Here is a 14,608-nt window from a genome sequence, read left to right on the forward strand (position 1 = left end):
TAAATAATAAATCATTCAACTCAAAATTTCGCTATAACAAATATAGTTCAAATGGTGGTGATGTTAGCTATAAGCTTATAAGTATTGATACCACTAATGCATTAGTTAATTTGCTGTTATGAACTCATTTATGCTGGAATAAATGATCAGGTCGGACTGTTAACCGACCAGGTTTATCCAGCAGGCTGTGAGAACCCCAATGTAACTGCAATTAGAGTTTAAATCCTTATTCCTTATCACCATCCAATGATATTGTCTCTGTATTAATATCAGATGTTAACTCCAAAGGAGGTTAGCTCTGATTTCTGAATAACCATGTAACTGTGAATTGGACTGAACACAAAACAATGTCTATTCCGCAGTGGTTGGTTTTATTGAACCAAAAGCAATTCCCTGTTACAGTAATTCTCTGATTCAAATAACTTTGGAATTCTTACTCATTACTAAACTAAAACATGCAAAATATATATGTAGAAATAAAGAACAAACAAAAATAAACAATGGATTAAAATGAGCGGTTAGCAGATCTTAACTTAACTCAAAGTTGTTTAACACCGCCCTCGAAACACCGGCATTTCACGTATCAGCATTGATAGACAGAACAGCTTCGGGAATCTCACTGGACGCTTTGATGTCTTACACAAAGCTAGTTCAGCTAAGCTACCTACAGTTCAGATATACGTCACCCTCCCAAGATGGCTGCTACGATGACGTATGAGGGGAGGTCCTAATGACGTAACCACGCTTACGCTGATAGGATAATGCCTCGCTTCGAGAGGGGGGGCAGCTAACTGGGAGTTTAAAGCAAAGCCCGCGACTTGAGCTCGGACAAAGAAATTAAACTGATAAGAAGCGAAGAAAGAGAGAGAGGGGGGGAAGCAGGGAAGAAGATAGAAAGGAATAAAGCGGTAACCCACGGCGGGGTTCTTAATGGATCACAAATCAACACAGCAAATCAATTGTAAAATGCATGCACATACAAAGAAAATGTTCAGCAAAATAATTCCAACTTCGTCGTGGAATAAAAGCATTAACCAACACCTACAAAGTTCTAACGCCTGCCCAGGCACTTCTAAACACCCTGTTGGTGAAACAGAAATAAAAGGGGAAAACCCGTTACTTTGAGTTGCCTCGGGGCTGGATTTGGAGCGCTCCGAGTGTGGCTTTCTGGACGCGCCTTGACGAGCGCAGTTGTCCACAGGCTGCTGCGGCACGGGGGAAAAGCTCCTTCGTTTCTTCCTCCGGGTTCACAGTCAGTCGCTTTGTTGGCCAGACAAAGCGGGGTCCTCTTCGATCACTGGGAGATGCGGCGTCTCTCAGTCTTTTGATCAGAGGGAATTTAAAAGTACTTATTTAAGTCGACCTCCTGTTATAAAGCAGGGAATAACCGTTGCGTCGAAAAATCTCGGTCCAGCGAGCAATCGAACACGTGGCGTGGGAATCACCCCAACGGAATCAGCTGTGTCTTCTCGGGTTGGCTAAAAGCCAGGGAAGAAGGAAGATTTTCGTGTGTGATCGGCTTTTATAGCCATCACCATAGCAACCTTATCTTGATCGGCGGCCATTTTGCCGTGTTGCGTGATGGGAGTTGGTGGCCATTTTGACCACATTGCATCATGGGTAACGCAGTCCGTTACGTCCCGAATCGATGCCCGCTTTCTGTCACGTCTGAACTGGCACAACATACCCCCCTTTAGCTTTGAAGAGTGGGATGCTGGTCACAGTCTTTAAAGCTACAACCAAGTCCATTCTGGCGTGACGAAAATCCGTTGTGCATGAGTGGAACAACCTAATAGTCTTTCTAGTAGTCCATTGGGATTCATGCAGTTCAGTTCATCATCCAAGAGGAGGAAAAACAAAGCATTCATTGTGCCTGGGTCAGTGACCTAGCCTGGGCAGGACTAAGCTATAGCTAGTCATTTCTATTGGCTAATAAGGCAACAATAAAGTAATAATAAAAAAAGAAATGCAAACTTCACAATCACCATTGTCAATACATTCATTGGTCATCAGGTTTGAACTTTGAACCAAAGAAAGGAGAGAGGGAAAAAGGGAAAGGAAAGAGACAGCGGTTCGTAGTCTAATCAGCTTATGGCCTTCAAGGAGCTGGTGCTACGAACCTGGGAGCGACAAAGGTGAGGGCGTCAATCCTGGTTTGCAACTGTTTGATCTGCTTGTATGCTGCATACGCCATCGCGGTAGTGATGGCCCATCCAAATACAAGGAGAACCACAATAATGGTCATAATGTGAGTGTCGGTCGACTCTGTAGCTCTGGGGAAGCGAAGCAGAGGGACCGAGCTCAACTCTGATGGAGTGAGACTGAATTTAATCAGCTGGGTGCCTGCAAGTAAAAGCTGTCTTTCAATGCCGACATCAATGCTGAAATTGTATCCCTTAAAGACATCTATTATTTCAATCTCTGAGTCATATTTGTCAACGTCAAGGTGATGCAGAACCATGTTTCCAATGTGGACTGCAGCAGCCTTGAGGTGGGGAACAGAAAATGGTTTGGTTGGGCAGTTTTAGTCTAGTAACTGTGTCATGCTGCTCGTAGGATAACAGGGCTTCTGCCTCTGGGGTGCTAACGAGCTAGCGGTTACCTGCCCGCTCAATTTTGGTTTCCACACCTGCATCTTTAAGGGTCATTCTAGCCTGACAGTTTGTTCAGGAGATTCATTCCTTAGACCACACAGGTAATTGGTAACGTCTCTGATAAATGGGTTGCTTGGGCATACCCAGTGGATGTCTTTGGTTTTGGTACACAAATCCAAATTAGGGACTAAATAAAGTTTGGGGTCAGCATCATGATAGGCCAATATTGAGGGAGTTTGTAGGTGTACGTGGGTCTCACCTTGCCAAAAACCGACATTCAATACTGATTTAAGCCTATACACATTAGCTCTTTCAATGATGGGAAGGGTTTAGCATAAATCCTATCTCCAAGTTGTCAGGATTTACAAATATCGGAATTGCACTACCTAGGCTATACGCCAGGTGTATTTGTGGTGGTTGCAGTGTTTCACTAGAGGCAGATTTGAGAACCTTTTCAACCAAATCTACTGGTACCAGGTACGGAGGAATCCGTCCTTCAGCAAGGCTATTTATGGATGAGCTAACCTCTCGAGTGAGGTCCTGCATTAAATCTCTAACAACCTGAGTATACATCATGTCATTCTTTACCACTTCTGTGAGCGTTTCCAAAGCAATGCATGGTTATGGCTGAGTGTGAAATTATAGACGTGAAGTTATGTATGGACATTTGCTTTGTTAGTGCATGTTTAAAATGTCCTAATTGAACATGCACTTGTCCTATTTAATGCTATGCATTGTTCTCTTCGGCGGGGGCGGAGTTAGGCTCCGTTCCCTGTGAGGAGAGTTTGGTGGACGGTTTAGTTTGGTTCGCTTGAACCCATGTGTACTCTGGACTTTGCACGCGGGCTTCTAGGTTCTTTCGAGGCCACGCGAAAGTCGTTCGGAGACGGTCTTTTAAGTCAGTGACGCACTGGTGTGCAGTGTAGACGGTTGTCACACTGACGTCTTCGGGCTGGTAGATGAGATTCAGGGGAAGTGTCCTTTGTCTTCCTGTCATCATCTGGAAAAGTGTCACCCCTGTGGAGCATGGTGAGGTAGAGCGGACTAGCATTAGGACCAGGGGAAGCTTTGTATCCCGGTCCCTGTCATGGCTGCTGGCATGTTCCTTTGACATGCTGACCACGGTGCAGTTCATTCGCTCCACCTGTCCGGATGACTGTGGGCGGTAGGTGATGTGGAATTTAACTTCCACGCCCAACATGTTGAAAAGCACGGTCATAAGGTTTGACGTTCCTCTGTCCGAGTCGATGGACAGGGGAAGGCCCCACCGGCTGAAAACGTGATTTAGCAGCAGGGCTGCTGTGGTGACAGCGGTGTCATTCGGTGCCGGCAAACATTCGACCCATTCTGTGAAACTGCCTGTTATTGTCAAAAGATATTTGTTATTTCTTGACGATTTGGGGACTGGACCGATCCAGTCAGTCTGCAAATGTGACCATGGAAATATAACCCCCCTTTGCTGAAGCAGGGCTCGGTCTAGTGGCCGTGTGGGTTGTAACTGGCTGCAGGTTAAGCAGCCTTGTACATACTCCTGGGTGTCCTGGGCCGTTGAAGGCCGGGACGTCACCTGTGGGAGAGTTTTCAGATTAGCTTTGCAGCTTCTGTGTTCTCCTACTGGTGAGTCATGGACGTGTGTCAGTGTGATCCCAAGTTCGTTTGAATCTTTGGGCTGAATGGGCTGAAACTCATAAAACAGCTCCTTAAGTGCTGTTTCCTCTGTTTCAGTGGTCAGTGCATCAGCTTTTTCCAGCTGTTGCATAATTTCTGTTTCGAAACCAGGGTAGGGCTCAGTGGGTGAGTCCCGGTCTCCTGGTTGATTTGGTGCTGGTTCTGTTGGGTCGGTTGCTGTCGCATACACCAACAGATTTCCTTCAGCTTCAAGCGTTGCACCACAAATAGATCCAGCAGGCCGAGCTTCATGTCGCCTGATTTGGATCATGCTGGAAGGAAAAGTAAACATGGTGTCTGGAGAGTCCTGTCTTGTGCCAATCTGTGCATAAAGTATGCACACCCCCGTTGCTTTCAGAAGCCGGCGAGGCCAGTCTGCTGAGAGCAGGTAGTGGCTGTGTTTTGTTTCAGCCAGATGGGGCTTTTCACGGCACAGAGAGCTGTACAGATCTCTGCTGATCGCAGAATTCTCTGACCAAAGAGCCAGCAGCACATCTGGCATGAGTGTGTTTTCCAGGTGCACACCTTCAGCCACTCTGGGGTTATAGGGTTCAACTCCAGAGTGTTTAAGTGAACAGAGGAAAGGTGTGTGGCTGCTGAGAGAAGTTCTCTGATCGCTGAGAAGCGGTGGTGTGTCAGAGGATTTGGAAATCGGCTCTGTTGAAGGCAGAAATGGTGCTAAAAGTTCTTTGGGCTCTTCTGAGCAGGTCACCTGGTGGATAGGGACGGACAGTCCACTTCCAGAAGTGAGGGGCTTGGGAGTTCCCACTTGGGCCCAAAGATGACCATGATAGCAGTCAATGAGTGGGGCTAACCTGTTCAACAGGTCCTGACCCACAAGAAAAGGTTCTGTGTCCAAAGTACATATGTAGATGGGGTGCACCAGGGTCATGTCACGGAAAGTGATGTCTAACCACGCCCGTTTGGTGATGCATGACTGATCCTGAGTGTAGCTGGTGATGCCCACGTTACAGGTCTCCACCTGGAACGGTTTCCCAAGAGACACCATAGCTCTGGTCACCTCATCAAACAAATCTGAGCACATTAGACTGATCTCGGAACCCGTGTCTAAAAGAGCATTTGCAGTTACACATCCTCCGATAACTGTTCGAGCAATATAAGCGGTGTGCATTTTCATGATGGTTTAGCTCACCTAAAAACCTTAGAAAAGGGGCTTTCTGATCACCTGCTGATGGGATCTTAGAAGGTTGTTGGTGAATTTTCGGTTGGTCCCCCCCCTTAATCAGATAAACTCTGTTAGAAAGGGGAGCCTGGTCCACGCCTAGTCATGCTGACGTGGGATTTGGGCCTGGCTTACCTGGAGGGTCGACAGGATTGGATGATGGCTGGGACGGCTGCGGCGCGATCTGATGCACTGTTTCGGCTAGCAACCTGCGGAAAGTCTCCTCCATCTCCTTTCTCATTGACTCCTCCATGCGCAGGTTCCAGCCTTTGTTGTCATGTGTGCTTTTCGGCCTATCTGACCTGTCAGTTTGCTTACCGTATCGATCTGGATCCGGCCTGTGCCATTTTTGGAAACCTCTCACCTTCCATGCTGCCATGCTGACCTCTCCTATCCTGGGAAGCTTTCTTCTGCTGCGGCTCAAAACCATGTTGCTTCTTAGGACCAAATCTAGTTTTAGGTTTGAAGGGAGGCATCTCATGTCCCTCCAGACCTAAACTCTTTTCTGGTTCGGCTTGAATCTGCAGAACCTTTTTATCACTATCGGCTCCTTTGTTGGGCCGGACACGTGTTTCCCATGCCACCTGCGCGTATTTCCTGATTTCCTGCATGGTAAGTTTCTTGGTTCTACAATGCATGGTAACCTCATAACGCACGCTTTCATGAAGATTATGGAGGAACAAAGATTTGAAAGTGTGGTCTTCCTCCAAGCCGGGAGCATTTCGTCCCTGAAAGTAAGCAGCCCGCAAGCGACGGTAGTACTCTTTTGGTGCTTCAGTTCTCTTTTGCTGAATTGCAAAAGCTCCAAGAGTGCCCGAAGCTGGGTCTGTAAACGCCGAATATTCTTCTCTTAAAGCCTGACAAAGAGCTGAATAACGGTCACGTGTAGCTGGAGGGAGGCTTTCTATGAAAACATGGACACTTCTGGACGTGGTTTTCCAGATAAGCTTCAACTTTTCTCGAGCTGAGGGGCTATATAAGTCTAGCAGACAGCGCTCTACCTCTCTGAGATAGTCATCAATGGTGGATTCTGTATTGCTAGGATCAAAACGCTCTATGTCTCGGGCCAGGGACTCAAGTTGACGCATCCGCAGTCCCTGTTCAGGGATCGGAGCTGGTCCATCTGAGTCCTCTCCTGACGACTCTTGCCTGTGGTAACCACGGATGGGAGGGAGGCTCCAGTTCTGACCACCTACCTGGCATCGGCGGCCGTTCGTGGGACGCCGGGGGACCCCCCCTGTCATGAACTCTTGTCTGTGGACGCAGTTCAGAGGAGTGGGGTTCACCTGTGTCCCAGGAACGGTGCTCTCGTCGCCCTGGTGGGGGGAAAAGATCATAGCGGGCCGTGTCAGGGGTCAGGTGGGAAGCAGGTGTTTTCCCATGATTTACATCATGTGGATCAGTCCTGATTGCCACCGTAAGTTGTTTAGGCATTTCTTTCTGTATCACACTGCTATATCTGTCCTGACCTTCGCTTACCCTTCGCTCAGAAGGTGTCTGAGGGCCCAGTTCATCCAATGTCCTCCAGGTGTGATCTCCATGTTTTCCTTTGGAGTTCTCACACTCAGATCCTTCTGTCTGCAAGCTAATGCGATCCTCCTCTCGCTCCTCTGTGGGATGACAGCTGCCCTGAACACTTCTCTGTTCTAGCTCCCTGATTCTTTCCTCAGCTAAAGCACGCCTCTCAACCTCTCTGTTACGCAGATCGGTCTCTAGCGTTAACCTTCGGTGGTATAACGCAGTTAATTCACCCAAAACATCTGCTACCAATCTATGTTTAGGTTTGCTCTGGACCTCCTCCACCAATTCCTGAATTCTCCTCTCACAGTCTTCTATGCTAAACTGATTCAGACGGGTTTGTTCGTCCGGTGTCATTTTAAGCAGTGAGCTAATGACATCCTGGGCCTCCATTCCAATGGAATGGTTTGGACCTTCAGCTCCTTCAGCTGAAGAACCGCTACTATCCATTCTTTGTCAGCTATGGATAACAACACAACAGGTAACAACCTGTAGTTTAGCTCAGCGCTAAACAACAGACAACAAATAACAACGCTGTATTCTAGCTTAGCACTAGGTAACAACGCATACACTTTAATTTAGCTCAGCGCTAAACAACAACTGCTAACAACAACTGTTAAGTGGCTTCACTTTAACTGTTAACAGCAAACACGCACTATGACTCACTTTACCGCGGGAAGTGGATTCAAATATGTGCGTTTAATTAGGCTGCGCAAGGGAAAATCAACCCTGCGACTTACAACTCCTTAGTTTTAGGAACGGTTAATATGCTTGTTTAACTTTGAGAATATTAACTTTGAGTGACATGGACCACTAACCTTTCGGTCAGTAACTAAGTGATAAAGCTGTGGCTTTATTTGTGATGCAAGTTATTTAAGAACAGGTGCTCTACACATGTGTGGAAAAATAGCAGTGTTTTGGAGCTTCAGAGGTGGCAAAGAATGACAGTTAAAAACCGCTAAATTGCATCCCTAGTTTCAAAATCACAGCTCAATTTTGACCACTTATGATGAGCAGAAAGGGATAAGGGAGGAAAGAAAAAAAAATTCAAAATAAAATAATAATAAAAGTAGAAAAAAAAAATTCAAGAAGGGAAAAAAAATTTTTAAGATATGATAATAAGTTGGGGGAAAATTAACACTGAGCGATCTAAGCTGTCTTTAAAACCGTGACTGCAACTACCTATCCTGGCCGCCAGATGGAGGCAGGGTGCCCTTCACTTTGGGAAGACTGAGCCGTAATTACACACAATGTCTAGCAGATGGGGAATCGTATCCCTCTTTCAAACAATTATGCTGCAATTACAAACAACGTCCACCAGATGGAGGCAAGGTCTCTCTTTTCAAAGCAGAACACGACACTGACAAGTAGCAGACGCTGGCTGCTGTGTATTTCAATCTAGCTGACTTCCAGTCCAGAAATCAATATTCAAACCTCAGGTTAACAACCTCAAACCACCACAAACACGTATATATTTAGTAATGATACCTCCTTAATCAATTATGACTAAATAGCCCTTTTGGCAAGGTGAGCAGTCAAAATGCTGGAATATGGATTGTGTTCATTAAATTCATAAGTTGCTGGTTATTCGATTTAGTCTAAAGGAACGCCAATAAGTAGACTCCAGCCCACACCGGGAAAAGCCAATTTATGTTATGCCATAAGCTGGTTGAATATGCTTATTATTATTATTAATTATAATTTGGTATTATAATTTAAATAATAAATCATTCAACTCAAAATTTTGCTATAACAAATATAGTTCAAATGGTGGTGATGTTAGCTATAAGCTTATAAGTATTGATACCACTAATGCATTAGTTAATTTGCTGTTATGAACTCATTTATGCTGGAATAAATGATCAGGTCGGACTGTTAACCGACCAGGTTTATCCAGCAGGCTGTGAGAACCCCAATGTAACTGCAATTAGAGTTTAAATCCTTATTCCTTATCACCATCCAATGATATTGTCTCTGTATTAATATCAGATGTTAACTCCAAAGGAGGTTAGCTCTGATTTCTGAATAACCATGTAACTGTGAATTGGACTGAACACAAAACAATGTCTATTCCGCAGTGGTTGGTTTTATTGAACCAAAAGCAATTCCCTGTTACAGTAATTCTCTGATTCAAATAACTTTGGAATTCTTACTCATTACTAAACTAAAACATGCAAAATATATATATGTAGAAATAAAGAACAAACAAAAATAAACAATGGATTAAAATGAGCGGTTAGCAGATCTTAACTTAACTCAAAGTTGTTTAACACCGCCCTCGAAACACCGGCATTTCACGTATCCGCATTGATAGACAGAACAGCTTCGGGAATCTCACTGGACGCTTTGATGTCTTACACAAAGCTAGTTCAGCTAAGCTACCTACAGTTCAGATATACGTCACCCTCCCAAGATGGCTGCTACGATGACGTATGAGGGGAGGTCCTAATGACGTAACCACGCTTACGCTGATAGGATAATGCCTCGCTTCGAGAGGGGGGGCAGCTAACTGGGAGTTTAAAGCAAAGCCCGCGACTTGAGCTCGGACAAAGAAATTAAACTGATAAGAAGCGAAAGAAAGAGAGAGAGGGGGGAAGCAGGGAAGAAGATAGAAAGGAATAAAGCGGTAACCCACGGCGGGGTTCTTAATGGATCACAAATCAACACAGCAAATCAATTGTAAAATGCATGCACATACAAAGAAAATGTTCAGCAAAATAATTCCAACTTCGTCGTGGAATAAAAGCATTAACCAACACCTACAAAGTTCTAACGCCTGCCCAGGCACTTCTAAACACCCTGTTGGTGAAACAGAAATAAAAGGGGAAAACCCGTTACTTTGAGTTGCCTCGGGGCTGGATTTGGAGCGCTCCGAGTGTGGCTTTCTGGACGCGCCTTGACGAGCGCAGTTGTCCACAGGCTGCTGCGGCACGGGGGAAAAGCTCCTTCGTTTCTTCCTCCGGGTTCACAGTCAGTCGCTTTGTTGGCCAGACAAAGCGGGGTCCTCTTCGATCACTGGGAGATGCGGCGTCTCTCAGTCTTTTGATCAGAGGGAATTTAAAAGTACTTATTTAAGTCGACCTCCTGTTATAAAGCAGGGAATAACCGTTGCGTCGAAAAATCTCGGTCCAGCGAGCAATCGAACACGTGCCGTGGGAATCAGCTGTGCGTGTCTTCTCGGGTTGGCTAAAAGCCAGGGAAGAAGGAAGCTCGTCATGTGTGATCGGCTTTTATAGCCATCACCATAGCAACCTTATCTTGATCGGCGGCCATTTTGCCGTGTTGCGTGATGGGAGTTGGTGGCCATTTTGACCACATTGCATCATGGGTAACGCAGTCCGTTACGTCCAGAATCGATGCCCGCTTTCTGTCACGTCTGAACTGGCACAACAAATGTAACCAAGCACCACCTTGCTGTCTATGTAAAAACTGATAGCATTCAATTACAGATCTAGCTCTTCTCGGATGAGGTCTGCCATTTCTACTGCAAGAACAGCAGCGCAGAGTTCGAGCCTTGGGATCGTAGGTTTGGACTGAGGTGCTAGTTTGGTTTTGTCCATAACAATTCCTACTTCCACTTTTGCATCCTTCTGAATGGCTTTCAGGTAAGCGATGGCTCCAATAGCCATGATCGAGGCATCCGAGAATACACACAACTCCGTGTGGACAGTATTGCTGAGCGACGTTGATGTGTATGTGTGTGGCAAATTAAGCTTCTTTAAAACTTGAAGAGAGTCTCTCCATGTTTCCCATTTCTTAAGCATGTCTGCTGGGAGAGGTGTGTCCCAGTCAGTCAGTTCTGCTGTAAGCTCCCTAAGAAGAGCTCTTCCCTGGATTGTGACAGGTGCCAACAATCCCATAGGATCAAAAACACTGTTGGCGGTAGAGAGAACTCCACGTCTGGTGAAAGGTTTGATGACAGTTGATGCAGAGAACGTGAAAGTATCCGTTTTGATCTACCATAGCAAACCTAAGCTGCGCTGCATGGGTATCACTTCCTCACTTAAATCCAGATCCTTGATGAGTGGAACACAGTCTTCATGTGGGAATGCTCTGGTGATAGCTGGACTGTTTGACACAAACTTGTGCAAGCAAAGGTTTGATTCAGCAAGTGAAGCTTGAGTTCGTTGGAGCAGGTCTATTGCTTCTGCTTCAGTCGGCAAAGACACTAAGCCATCATCCACGTAAAAGTGTCTTTCCACAAACTTCACTGTGTCGGTACCATATTTCTGGGCACCTTCAAAAATGGCTCTTCGCAGACCATAAATGGCTACAGCAGGTGATGGGAATTGCCAAAGACATGAACCCTCATGCGATAGTCGACAATCGCCTTACTGAGGTCATTATCTTTGTACCACAAAAAATGAAGGAAGTTGCGGTGATTCTCATGGACCAAAAAACAGTGAAACATCTGTTGGATGTCGGCAAGGATAGTTACTCCCTCCTTCCTGAAGCAAAGAAGGACGCCCAAGAGAGAGTTGTTAAGGTCGGGACCTGTCAGAAGCACGTCATTGAGGGAGACACCAGAGTATTGAGAGCTGGAATCAAAAAAGACCCATTATCTTTAGAAAAAGAATGTCTTCTATTGATGGAGCAGATTTGTTGTCGTGCTCAGTTTGGTCAAACATTCTGTGTCCTAGCATCCTCTCTGACACTTTGTTGGGCTCACTGAAGCTCAGCTGGGTTTCTTTAACCTGCATGAAACTTGTACAGGGCTGAAAAGTCGAATGGGGACCATTATCTTTCACATAAGTCATGAATGTGTTAACTGTTGGTTTGTGCACATTACCTAGGCACACCTCTCCTATCACCACCCAGCCTAGATCGAGACTTTGTGCAAATGGAGCGTCATGTGGTCCATTTACTTGCTGTCTGACCTTGTGTGCTCTGAGCACATGTCTTCAGAGTAGCAGGAGTATCTCTGTTTCTGGGTCCAAATCAGGAATGTGTTTGGTTATGTGATGGAGATGGGGCTTATGTAAAACTGCACTTGGTGTTGGGATTTCAGTTTGATTGTTTGGGATTTCAGGACACTCGAGGAGTGGTGGAAGAGAGATGAAAGCTTTGCCATCCAACGACTCTATCTGAAATCCTTCTGCCTTCCTGCCATATGTTTCTATGGTGCCAGAGCATGTTCTGAGATGGTACATGAGCGGTTTATTCTCCACATTGAACAGTTCAAAGAACTCTGGTCTGGCTAAAGAGCGGTTGCTCTGGTCATCCAAGATCACATAAGCTTTAATGGCTTTGTGCTTTGAATCTTTCGGATAGACTCTTGCTAGGCAGATCTTAGAGCAAGATCGACCCCACTGGGCGGATCCACAAACTTCTGTGCAGCTAGTTCTAATATCAGTTACATCAGAACCATCTTCTCTCTCCCCGCCGTTCTCCTGTAGCGATGGAGGAGCCTTGGTAGGTTGAGGCTGTGGGCTAGGGTGCATGGCTGCATCATGGTAGGTGCTTTCACACTCAAAGCACTTCACAAAAGATTTACAGTCCCTGGCAACATGGGAAGTTGAAGAACAACACTTAAAGCATATTCCTTTCTGTTTTGTGAAGGCTTCCCTGTCATCGATGGATTTGCTTCTAAATGTCCTGCATTTTTTAAGTGGGTGGGGTTTGTCATGCAGTGGGCAGTTCTTGTTAGGGTCGTTGTTGATTGTGGAGACATCTGTTTTGTGAACTGTGATAGATTTGTTGGGGTTAAAGCTCTTTAAGGCAACCTCTCTGGTTTTATAGGATTTGTACTGCTGCTTTGACGAATAAAGCTGGGGTCATTACGTTTTTTGGCCTCATGACACACAAAGTCACAGGAGTAATTAAAGGGAGGGAAGCAACCATTGTTCTCTTCCTTGTACCACGACCCAGATGACACCCATTTCTCTTGGAGCCCATAAGGAAGCTTGTCTACTATTGGCCCAATACCTCTGGAGGTGTCTAGATACGACAGCCCAGTGAGATATCCATCCTCTTTGGCGCCTTGTATCTCCATTAGCAAATCTCCAAGTTTGCGTAATTTGATATGATCTTTGGCTGTAATTTTTGGAAAACTTTCTTGTCTCTGGAACAGTGACTGCTCGATAATCTCAGGGGCAGCATAGCAGTCCTGCAGCCTCTCCCACGCTTTGCGTAGAGCCAGTTCAGCATTGTTCACATGCACTGCGCGTATGCACCTAATTTGTTCAGCAGACTCTTTTCCTAACCATTTGGTCATGAGGTCTAATTCTTGTGTTGGTGTAAGTTGAACTTCAGCCACTGCCATGCACGGAAATTTTCTGGCTTATCATTAAATTGATACAGCCCAGACATAACAAGGTCTCTACATGCCAAATACTGTGCTAGAGGGTCTGGGGGGTTTGACTCATGTCGTGGAAGCAAATATTGGGGTGTCTGTGACTAAGCACGTACATACGTGTGAGGGTTTATTCTTTTAACGTCTACATATCTCGTTAATTCAGGCAGCTTGGATGTGGATGGATGTGCCTTAACATCACTTTCAGGCATGGGCTTATCCACAAGTTGTTATTTTGATACGCTAGGAAATGTTCTGAAACTGTCTTGTGATTCAGTGTGGTTTGGAATTTTAACAAGTGGGTCTGGTATAGGTGCAGAGGTAGAATGATTCTGATCATTTTGAGAGTGATCATATTGACTAGTACGTTTCAGTCTAAGCTTTTCTTCTGACACAGGTCTCACATTTTTTAATATGCCACTCATTTCTGCTACATCTTCCAACACTTGCGCTTCAGCGATGGCTGAATCCGCTTCACGATTTAATGTTAGCCCTTCCAGCTCTGTCTCGATTCTAGCAGTTTCCAGCTGATTTAATCCACAGAGGTTCTAATGTTTTCCTTTCTGTTTCTCTAGAAGCCTTTTCCAACTTTAATTTAGCCTCCTAACTAGCATACGATGCTCTTACCTTAGCAGCTTCTGCTTTAGCTCGGGCGCGAGCTGCACTTGCAGATGATGCTGATGTTGCACTGCTCATGGCGTGGGACACTAACGACTTGTTGCTTGCCATCTTCAACGCTTTGGAACATCCAGTGCCGTCTTTTCACTATAGTGTTCTGGCATATAGTGTAACAAATCCAGTTAAACACCAAGGTAAACCACAGTCAATGAATTCAGGAGTCCGGGTAGAGATTAACTTTTTCTCTCTGCTACTTCAGTTGACAAACGGTGAAAAGACGTTGCTCGAACAATGTTTGAACATGAATGGTTGTGGACAAGTCTTAAACATGAACAGTGTGTTGTTTTTTTTCCTCTAAGCAATCGGAAATCCCCCCAAACACGGAGGCAGTAGGAAGTGACGTCACCAGCAAGATGACCTTCAAAATAAAATCCTCTCAAATAACCCCACTCTTTTTTACTACTATTTGTGACCCAAACACATATATATGTTAATCATTCTAAGTAAAAACTATAAACTTAATGCCCTAAAGACAACACAGCTCTATTCGGACAAAACTTATCATGGCGACCACTGACACACTTCCCCTTTGGCTAAAGAGTCATTACTAAATAAGGGTCCTGTATATTCATTAATCCATTGAGTTGCTGCCATGTGATTGGTCGATTCGTTAGTTGTGTCACCTACAAATTGAACAGGTGTACCTTATAGAGCACCCAGTGAGTGTAAGTTAGC

The sequence above is a fragment of the Fundulus heteroclitus genome, unplaced genomic scaffold (genome assembly GCF_011125445.2).
Source record: "Fundulus heteroclitus isolate FHET01 unplaced genomic scaffold, MU-UCD_Fhet_4.1 scaffold_132, whole genome shotgun sequence".
NCBI classification, from domain to species: domain Eukaryota; kingdom Metazoa; phylum Chordata; class Actinopteri; order Cyprinodontiformes; family Fundulidae; genus Fundulus; species Fundulus heteroclitus.